The sequence below is a fragment of the Papaver somniferum genome, chromosome 1 (genome assembly GCF_003573695.1).
Source record: "Papaver somniferum cultivar HN1 chromosome 1, ASM357369v1, whole genome shotgun sequence".
Lineage (NCBI taxonomy): Eukaryota > Viridiplantae > Streptophyta > Magnoliopsida > Ranunculales > Papaveraceae > Papaver > Papaver somniferum.
The window spans coordinates 8,894,100-8,903,701 of NC_039358.1; positions in this window are offsets into that span (position 1 = coordinate 8,894,100).

Below are 9,602 nucleotides of genomic sequence, written 5' to 3' on the forward strand. Positions count from 1 at the left end.
GTCTTCACCATAGCTTCTGCATTAGATAATGCTTATATCAGCCAAAAAAATCGAGGGTTTCTTCACCGTTTAACGTGAGAGCTTTATTTATCAAGGCCCGAGGCTTGTCGGCCATTGAATCCAATTGAATCCAACTCGTAACAGACTTTGTCGCCTGAAATCACAAAAGCAAACTGAATATTTAGAGGTCAACAACAAAAAGAACAATCATGTAAGAAGATGTGAATCTTTTTGTAAAGAATATTATTTGGATTATAGGTTTGATGGCTGAAAAATCGAAACAAACATGGTTATGAGATTAGAGTAGCATTTAAACCTAATAGATCACAATGAAATATAAAAAGGTTTTGACAGCAAAACATTCAGCCTCAAACTCCTAGCGATCCTAGTTGATTCTTTCCGAATCTCTTTGAGTTTATGATGATCAAAGACTGCAAAATCTTAATCACACGATTTCTTTTCTAAGCAGATTTCTATAATCATAATTTTTACTGTTTTGTAACAGGATTTCCTTAGTTTCTTTGTAACATGATTTCTTAATTAAGAGTTTCACGTTTTTTCAATGGATTTCCTTGATTACTTTGGAAATGATTTCCTTAATTAATTAAGAGTTTCGAGTTTTTTTTTCGAACGATTTTGATCCAAGTGTCGTCCACCTTTAACGGAATTAGTAATGTACAATTAAGTTTTGGTGTAAACCTGGTGTAACAAAATTATTTAAGTTAAAATTCTGACATAAGTATTTTCCACCTACTTTTTTTATCTACTTTGTTACTAACGAACATATAATTGTTTGATTAAACCTAATTGTAATCAAATTTGAATTATTACAACCAATAAAGTGATGCCAATTGTCCTCACCATAGATTCTGCATTAGAAAAGGCCTATATCAGCCAATAGAAATCGAAGGTTTCACCACAGTTTAACGTGAGAGCTTTACTTATCAAGGCCTGAGGCTTGTTGGCCATTTAATCCAATTGAATCCAACTCGTAAAAGCCTTTATCTCCTGAAATCAAAGAAGCAAACTGAATATTTAGAGGTCAACAACAAAAAGAACAATCATGTAAGAAGATGTGAATTTTTATGTAAAGAATATTATTTGGATTATAGGTTTGATGGCTGTAGAATTGAAACAAACAGGGTTATGAGATTAGAGTGGCATTTAAAACTAATAGATAACAATGAAACATAAAAAGGTTTTCACAGCAAAAGATTCAGCATCAAACTCCTAGCGATCCTATTTGTTTCTTTCCGAATCTCTTTGAGTTTATTGATCAAAGACTGCCAAATCTTAATCACACGATTTCTTTTCTAAGACGATTTCTATAATCATTATTTTTCCTGTTTTGTAACACGATTTCCTTAATTTCTTTTTAACAGGATTTCTTAATTAAGAGTTTCACGTTTTTTTACTGGATTTCCTTAATTACTTTGGAAACGATTTCCTTAATTCATTAAGAGTTTCAAGTTTTTTTTCAAACGATTTTGATCCAAGTGTCGTCTACCTTTAACAGAATTAGTAATGTACAATTAAGTTTTGGTGTAAACCTGGTGTAACAAAATTATTTATGTTCAAATTCTGACATAAGTTTTGTCTACCTACTTTTTTTGTCAACAACATTACTAACGAACAGTTAAATATTTGATTTAACTAAATTGTAACCAAATTTGAAATATTACAACCAATAAAGTTATGGCAAGTGTCCTCACCATAGCTTCTGCATTAGAAAATACCTATATCGGCTAATAGAAATCGAGGGTTTCATCCGTTTTACATGATATCTTTATTTATCAAGGACCGAGGCTTGTTGTCCATTGAATCCAATTGAATCCAACTCGTAACAGACTTTATCGCCTGAAATCACAGAAGCAAACTGAATATTTAGAGTTCAACTACAAAACGAACAATCATGTAAGAAGATGTGAATTTTTATGCAAAGAATATTATTTGGATTATAGGTTTGATGGTTGCAAAATCGAAACAAACAGAGTTATAAGATTCGAGTAGCATTTAAACCTAATAGATCGCAATGAAACATAAAAAGGTTTTGACATCAAAGATTCATCCACAAACTCCTAGCGATCCTAGTTGTTTCTTTCCTAATCTCTTTGAGTTTATGCTGATCAAAGACTGCCAAGTCTTAATCACATGATTTCTTTTCTAAGACGATTTTTTAAATCATTATTTTTACTGTTTTGTAACACGATTTCCTTAATTTCTTTGTAACAGGATTTCTTAATTAAAAGTTTCGCGTTTTTTTTTTTCAAACCATTTTGATCCAAGTGTCGTCCACCTTTAACGGAGTTAGTAATATACAGTTAAGTTTTTATGTAAACCTGGTGTAACAAAATTATTTAAGTTCAAATTCAGACATAAGTATTGTCCACCTACTTTTTTTGTCTGCACCGTTACTAACGAACAATTAAGTATTTGATTTAACCAAATTGTAACCAAATTTGAATTATTACTACCAATAAAGTTATGCCAAGTGTCTTCACCATAGCTTCTGCATTAGAAAATGCTTATATCAGCCAAAAGAAATCGAGGGTTTCTTCACCGTTTAACGTGAGAGCTTTATTTATCAAGGCCCGAGGCTTGTCGGCCATTGAATCCAATTGAATCCAACTCGTAACAGACTTTGTCGCCTGAAATCACAAAAGCAAACTGAATATTTAGAGGTCAACAACAAAAAGAACAATCATGTAAGAAGATGTGAATTTTTATGTAAATATATTATTTGGATTATAGGTTTGATGGCTTCAAAATTGAAACAAACATGGTTATGAGATTAGAGTAACATTTAAAACTAATAGATCGCAATGAAACATAAAAAGGTTTTGACAGCAAAAGATTCAGCATCATACTCCTAGCGATCCTTGTTTTTTGTTTTTATGCTGATTAAAGACTGCCAAATCTTAATCACACGATTTATTTTCTATGACGATTCCTAAAATCATTATTTTTACTGTTTTGTAACACGATTTCCTTAATTTCTTTGTAACATGATTTCTTAATTAAGAGTTTCGCGTTTTTTGTTCCAAACCATTTTGATCCAAGTGTTGTCCACCTTTAACGGAGTTAGTAATGTACAGTTAAGTTTTTGTGTAAACATGGTGTAACAAAATTATTTAAGTTCAAATTCTGACATAAGTATTGTCCAGCTACTTTCTTTGTCTGCATTGTTACTAACGAACAGTTAGTATTTGATTTAACCAAATTGTAATCAAATTTGAATTATTACTACCATTAAAGTTATGCCAAGTGTCCTCACCATAGCTTCTGCATTAGAAAATGCTTATATCAGCCAAAAGAAATCGAGGGTTTCTTCACCGTTTAACGTGAGAGCTTTATTTATCCAGGCCCGAGGCTTGTCGGCCATTGAATACAATTGAATCCAACTCTTAACATACTTTGTCGCCTAAAATCACAAAAGCAAACTGAATATATAGAGGTCAACAACAAAAAGAAAAATCATGTGAGAAGATGTAAATTATCATGTAAAGAATATTATTTGGATTATAGGTTTGATGGCTTCAAAATCGAAGAAAAACAAGGTTATGAGATTAGAGTAGCATTTAAACCTAATAGATCGCAATGAAACATAAAAAGGTTTTCACAGCAAAAGATTCAGCCTCAAACTCCTAGCGATCCTATTTGTTTCTTTCCTAATCTCTTTGAGTTTATGCTGATCAAAGACTGCCAAATCTTAATCACACGATTTCTTTTCTAAGACGATTTCTATAATCATTATTTTTCCTGTTTTGTAACACGATTTCCTTAATTTCTTTTTAACAGGATTTCTTAATTAAGAGTTTCACGTTTTTTTACTGGATTTCCTTGATTACTTTGGAAACGATTTCCTTAATTCATTAAGAGTTCCGAGTTTTTTTTTCGAACGATTTTGATCCAAGTGTCGTCTACCTTTATCGGAATTAGTAATGTACAATTAAGTTTTGGTGTAACAAAATTATTTAAGTTTAAATTCTGACATAAGTATTGCCCACCTACTTTTTTTTGTCAACGTTGTTACAGGAACAGTTAAATATTTGATTTAACCAAATTGTAACCAAATTTGAATTACTAAAACCAATAAAGTTATGGCAAGTGTCGTCACCATAGCTGCTGCATTAGAAAAGGCTTATATCGGCCAATAGAAATAGAGGGTTTCATCACCGTTTAAAGTGAGAGCTTTATTTATCAAAGCCTGAGGCTTGTTGTCCATTGAATCCAATTGAATCCAACAGGTAACAGACTTTATCGCCTGAAATCACAGAAGCAAACTGAATATTTAGAGGTCAACAACAAAAGAACAATCATGTAAGAAGATGTGAATTTTTGTAAAGAATTATTTGGATTATAGGTTTGATGGCTGAAAAATCGAAACAAACATGGTTATGAGATTAGAGTAGCATTTAAACCTAATAGATCACAATGAAATATAAAAAGATTTTGACAGCAAAACATTCAGCCTCAAACTCCTAGCGATCCTAGTTGATTCTTTCCGAATCTCTTTGAGTTTATGATGATCAAAGACTGCAAAATCTTAATCACACGATTTCTTTTCTAAGCAGATTATTATAATCATAATTTTTCCTGTTTTGTAACAGGATTTCCTTAGTTTCTTTGTAACATGATTTCTTAATTAAGAGTTTCACGTTTTTTCAATGGATTTCCTTGATTACTTTGGAAATGATTTCCTTAATTAATTAAGAGTTTCGAGTTTTTTTTTCGAACGATTTTGATCCAAGTGTCGTCCACCTTTAACGGAATTAGTAATGTACAATTAAGTTTTGGTGTAAACCTGGTGTAACAAAATTATTTAAGTTAAAATTCTGACATAAGTATTGTCCACCTACTTTTTTTATCTACTTTGTTACTAACGAACAGATAATTGTTTGATTAAACCTAATTGTAATCAAATTTGAATTATTACAACCAATAAAGTGATGCCAATTGTCCTCACCATAGATTCTGCATTAGAAAAGGCCTATATCAGCCAATAGAAATCGAGGGTTTCACCACAGTTTAACGTGAGAGCTTTACTTATCAAGGCCTGAGGCTTGTTGGCCATTTAATCCAATTGAATCCAACTCGTAAAAGCCTTTATCTCCTGAAATCAAAGAAGCAAACTGAATATTTAGAGGTCAACAAAAAAAGAACAATCATGTAAGAAGATGTGAATTTTTATGTAAAGAATATTATTTGGATTATAGGTTTGATGGCTGTAGAATTGAAACAAACAGGGTTATGAGATTAGAGTGGCATTAAAACTAATAGATACAATGAAACATAAAAAGGTTTTCACAGCAAAAGATTCAGCATCAAACTCCTAGCGATCCTAGTTGTTTCTTTCCGAATCTCTTTGAGTTTATGCTGATCAAAGACTGCCAAATCTTAATCACACGATTTCTTTTCTAAGACGATTTCTAGAATCATTATTTTTCCTGTTTTGTAACATGATTTCCTTAATTTCTTTGTAACAGGATTTCTTAATTAAGAGTTTCACGTTTTTTTACTGGATTTCCTTGATTACTTTGGAAACGATTTCCTTAATTCATTAAGAGTTTCGAGTTTTTTTTTCGAACGATTTTGATCCAAGTGTCGTCTACCTTTATCGGAATTAGTAATGTACAATTAAGTTTTGGTGTAACAAAATTATTTAGTTTAAATTCTGACATAAGTTGCCCACCTACTTTTTTTTGTCAACAATGTTACAGGAACAGTTAAATTTTATTTAACCAAATTGTAACCAAATTTGAATTTACAACCAATAAAGTTATGGCAAGTGTCGTCACCATAGCTCTGCATTAGAAAAGGCTTATATCGGCCAATAGAAATCGAGGGTTTCATCACCGTTTAGTGAGAGCTTTATTTATCAAGGCCTGAGGCTTGTTGTCCATTGAATCCAATTGAATCCAACAGGTAACAGACTTTATCGCCTGAAATCACAGAAGCAAACTGAATATTTAGGGTCAACAACAAAAGAACAATCATGTAAGAAGATGTGAATCTTTTTGTAAAGAATATTATTTGGATTATAGGTTTGATGGCTGAAAAATCGAAACAAACATGGTTATGAGATTAGAGTAGCATTTAAACCTAATAGATCACAATGAAATATAAAAAGGTTTTGACAGCAAAACATTCAGCCTCAAACTCCTAGCGATCCTAGTTGATTCTTTCCGAATCTCTTTGAGTTTATGATGATCAAAGACTGCAAATCTTAATCACACGATTTCTTTTCTAAGCAGATTTCTATAATCATAATTTTTCCTGTTTTGTAACAGGATTTCCTTAGTTTCTTTGTAACATGATTTCTTAATTAAGAGTTTCACGTTTTTTCATGGATTTCCTTGATTACTTTGGAAATGATTTCCTTAATTAATTAAGAGTTTCGAGTTTTTTTTTCGAACGATTTTGATCCAAGTGTCGTCACCTTTAACGGAATTAGTAATGTACAATTAAGTTTTGGTGTAAACCTGGTGTAACAAAATTATTTAGTTAAAATTCTGACATAAGTTGTCCACCTACTTTTTTTATCTACTTGTTACTAACGAACAGATAATTGTTTGATTAAACCTAATTGTAATCAAATTTGAATTATTACAACCAATAAAGTGATGCCAATTGTCCTCACCATAGATTTGCATTAGAAAAGGCCTATATCAGCCAATAGAAATCGAGGGTTTCACCACAGTTTAACGTGAGAGCTTTACTTATCAAGGCCTGAGGCTTGTTGGCCATTTAATCCAATTGAATCCAACTCGTAAAAGCCTTTATCTCCTGAAATCAAAGAAGCAAACTGAATATTTAGAGGTCAACAACAAAAAGAACAATCATGTAAGAAGATGTGAATTTTTATGTAAAGAATATTATTTGGATTATAGGTTTGATGGCTGTAGAATTGAAACAAACAGGGTTATGAGATTAGAGTGGCATTAAAACTAATAGATAACAATGAAACATAAAAAGGTTTTCACAGCAAAAGATTCAGCATCAAACTCCTAGCGATCCTAGTTGTTTCTTTCCGAATCTCTTTGAGTTTATGCTGATCAAAGACTGCCAAATCTTAATCACACGATTTCTTTTCTAAGACGATTTCTATAATCATTATTTTTCCTGTTTTGTAACACGATTTCCTTAATTTCTTTTTAACAGGATTTCTTAATTAAGAGTTTCACTTTTTTTACTGGATTTCCTTAATTACTTTGGAAACGATTTCCTTAATTCATTAAGAGTTTCAAGTCTTTTTTTTCAAACGATTTTGATCCAAGTGTCGTCTACCTTTAACAGAATTAGTAATGTACAATTAAGTTTTGGTGTAAACCTGGTGTAACAAAATTATTTATGTTCAAATTCTGACATAAGTTTTGTCTACCTACTTTTTTTGTCAACAACATTACTAACGAACAGTTAAATATTTGATTTAACTAAATTGTAACCAAATTTGAAATATTACAACCAATAAAGTTATGGCAAGTGTCCTCACCATAGCTTCTGCATTAGAAAATACCTATATCGGCTAATAGAAATCGAGGGTTTCATCACCGTTTTACATGATATCTTTATTTATCAAGGACCGAGGCTTGTTGTCCATTGAATCCAATTGAATCCAACTCGTAACAGACTTTATCGCCTGAAATCACAGAAGCAAACTGAATATTTAGAGTTCAAACAAAACGAACAATCATGTAAGAAGATGTGAATTTTTATGCAAAGAATATTATTTGGATTATAGGTTTGATGGTTGCAAAATCGAAACAAACAGAGTTATAAGATTCGAGTAGCATTTAAACCTAATAGATCGCAATGAAACATAAAAAGGTTTTGACATCAAAAGATTCATCCAAACTCCTAGCGATCCTAGTTGTTTCTTTCCTAATCTCTTTGAGTTTATGCTGATCAAAGACTGCCAAGTCTTAATCACATGATTTCTTTTCTAAGACGATTTTAAATCATTATTTTTACTGTTTTGTAACACGATTTCCTTAATTTCTTTGTAACAGGATTTCTTAATTAAAAGTTTCGCGTTTTTTTTTTCAAACCATTTTGATCCAAGTGTCGTCCACCTTTAACGGAGTTAGTAATATACAGTTAAGTTTTTATGTAAACCTGGTGTAACAAAATTATTTAAGTTCAAATTCAGACATAAGTATTGTCCACCTACTTTTTTTGTCTGCACCGTTACTAACGAACAATTAAGTATTTGATTTAACCAAATTGTAACCAAATTTGAATTATTACTACCAATAAAGTTATGCCAAGTGTCTTCACCATAGCTTCTGCATTAGAAAATGCTTATATCAGCCAAAAAAAATCGAGGGTTTCTTCACCGTTTAACGTGAGAGCTTTATTTATCAAGGCCCGAGGCTTGTCGGCCATTGAATCCAATTGAATCCAACTCGTAACAGACTTTGTCGCCTGAAATCACAAAAGCAAACTGAATATTTAGAGGTCAACAACAAAAAGAACAATCATGTAAGAAGATGTGAATCTTTTTGTAAAGAATATTATTTGGATTATAGGTTTGATGGCTGAAAAATCGAAACAAACATGGTTATGAGATTAGAGTAGCATTTAAACCTAATAGATCACAATGAAATATAAAAAGGTTTTGACAGCAAAACATTCAGCCTCAAACTCCTAGCGATCCTAGTTGATTCTTTCCGAATCTCTTTGAGTTTATGATGATCAAAGACTGCAAAATCTTAATCACACGATTTCTTTTCTAAGCAGATTTCTATAATCATAATTTTTACTGTTTTGTAACAGGATTTCCTTAGTTTCTTTGTAACATGATTTCTTAATTAAGAGTTTCACGTTTTTTCAATGGATTTCCTTGATTACTTTGGAAATGATTTCCTTAATTAATTAAGAGTTTCGAGTTTTTTTTTCGAACGATTTTGATCCAAGTGTCGTCCACCTTTAACGGAATTAGTAATGTACAATTAAGTTTTGGTGTAAACCTGGTGTAACAAAATTATTTAAGTTAAAATTCTGACATAAGTATTTTCCACCTACTTTTTTTATCTACTTTGTTACTAACGAACAGTAATTGTTTGATTAAACCTAATTGTAATCAAATTTGAATTATTACAACCAATAAAGTGATGCCAATTGTCCTCACCATAGATTCTGCATTAGAAAAGGCCTATATCAGCCAATAGAAATCGAAGGTTTCACCACAGTTTAACGTGAGAGCTTTACTTATCAAGGCCTGAGGCTTGTTGGCCATTTAATCCAATTGAATCCAACTCGTAAAAGCCTTTATCTCCTGAAATCAAAGAAGCAAACTGAATATTTAGAGGTCAACAACAAAAAGAACAATCATGTAAGAAGATGTGAATTTTTATGTAAAGAATATTATTTGGATTATAGGTTTGATGGCTGTAGAATTGAAACAAACAGGGTTATGAGATTAGAGTGGCATTTAAAACTAATAGATAACAATGAAACATAAAAAGGTTTTCACAGCAAAAGATTCAGCATCAAACTCCTAGCGATCCTATTTGTTTCTTTCCGAATCTCTTTGAGTTTATGCTGATCAAAGACTGCCAAATCTTAATCACACGATTTCTTTTCTAAGACGATTTCTATAA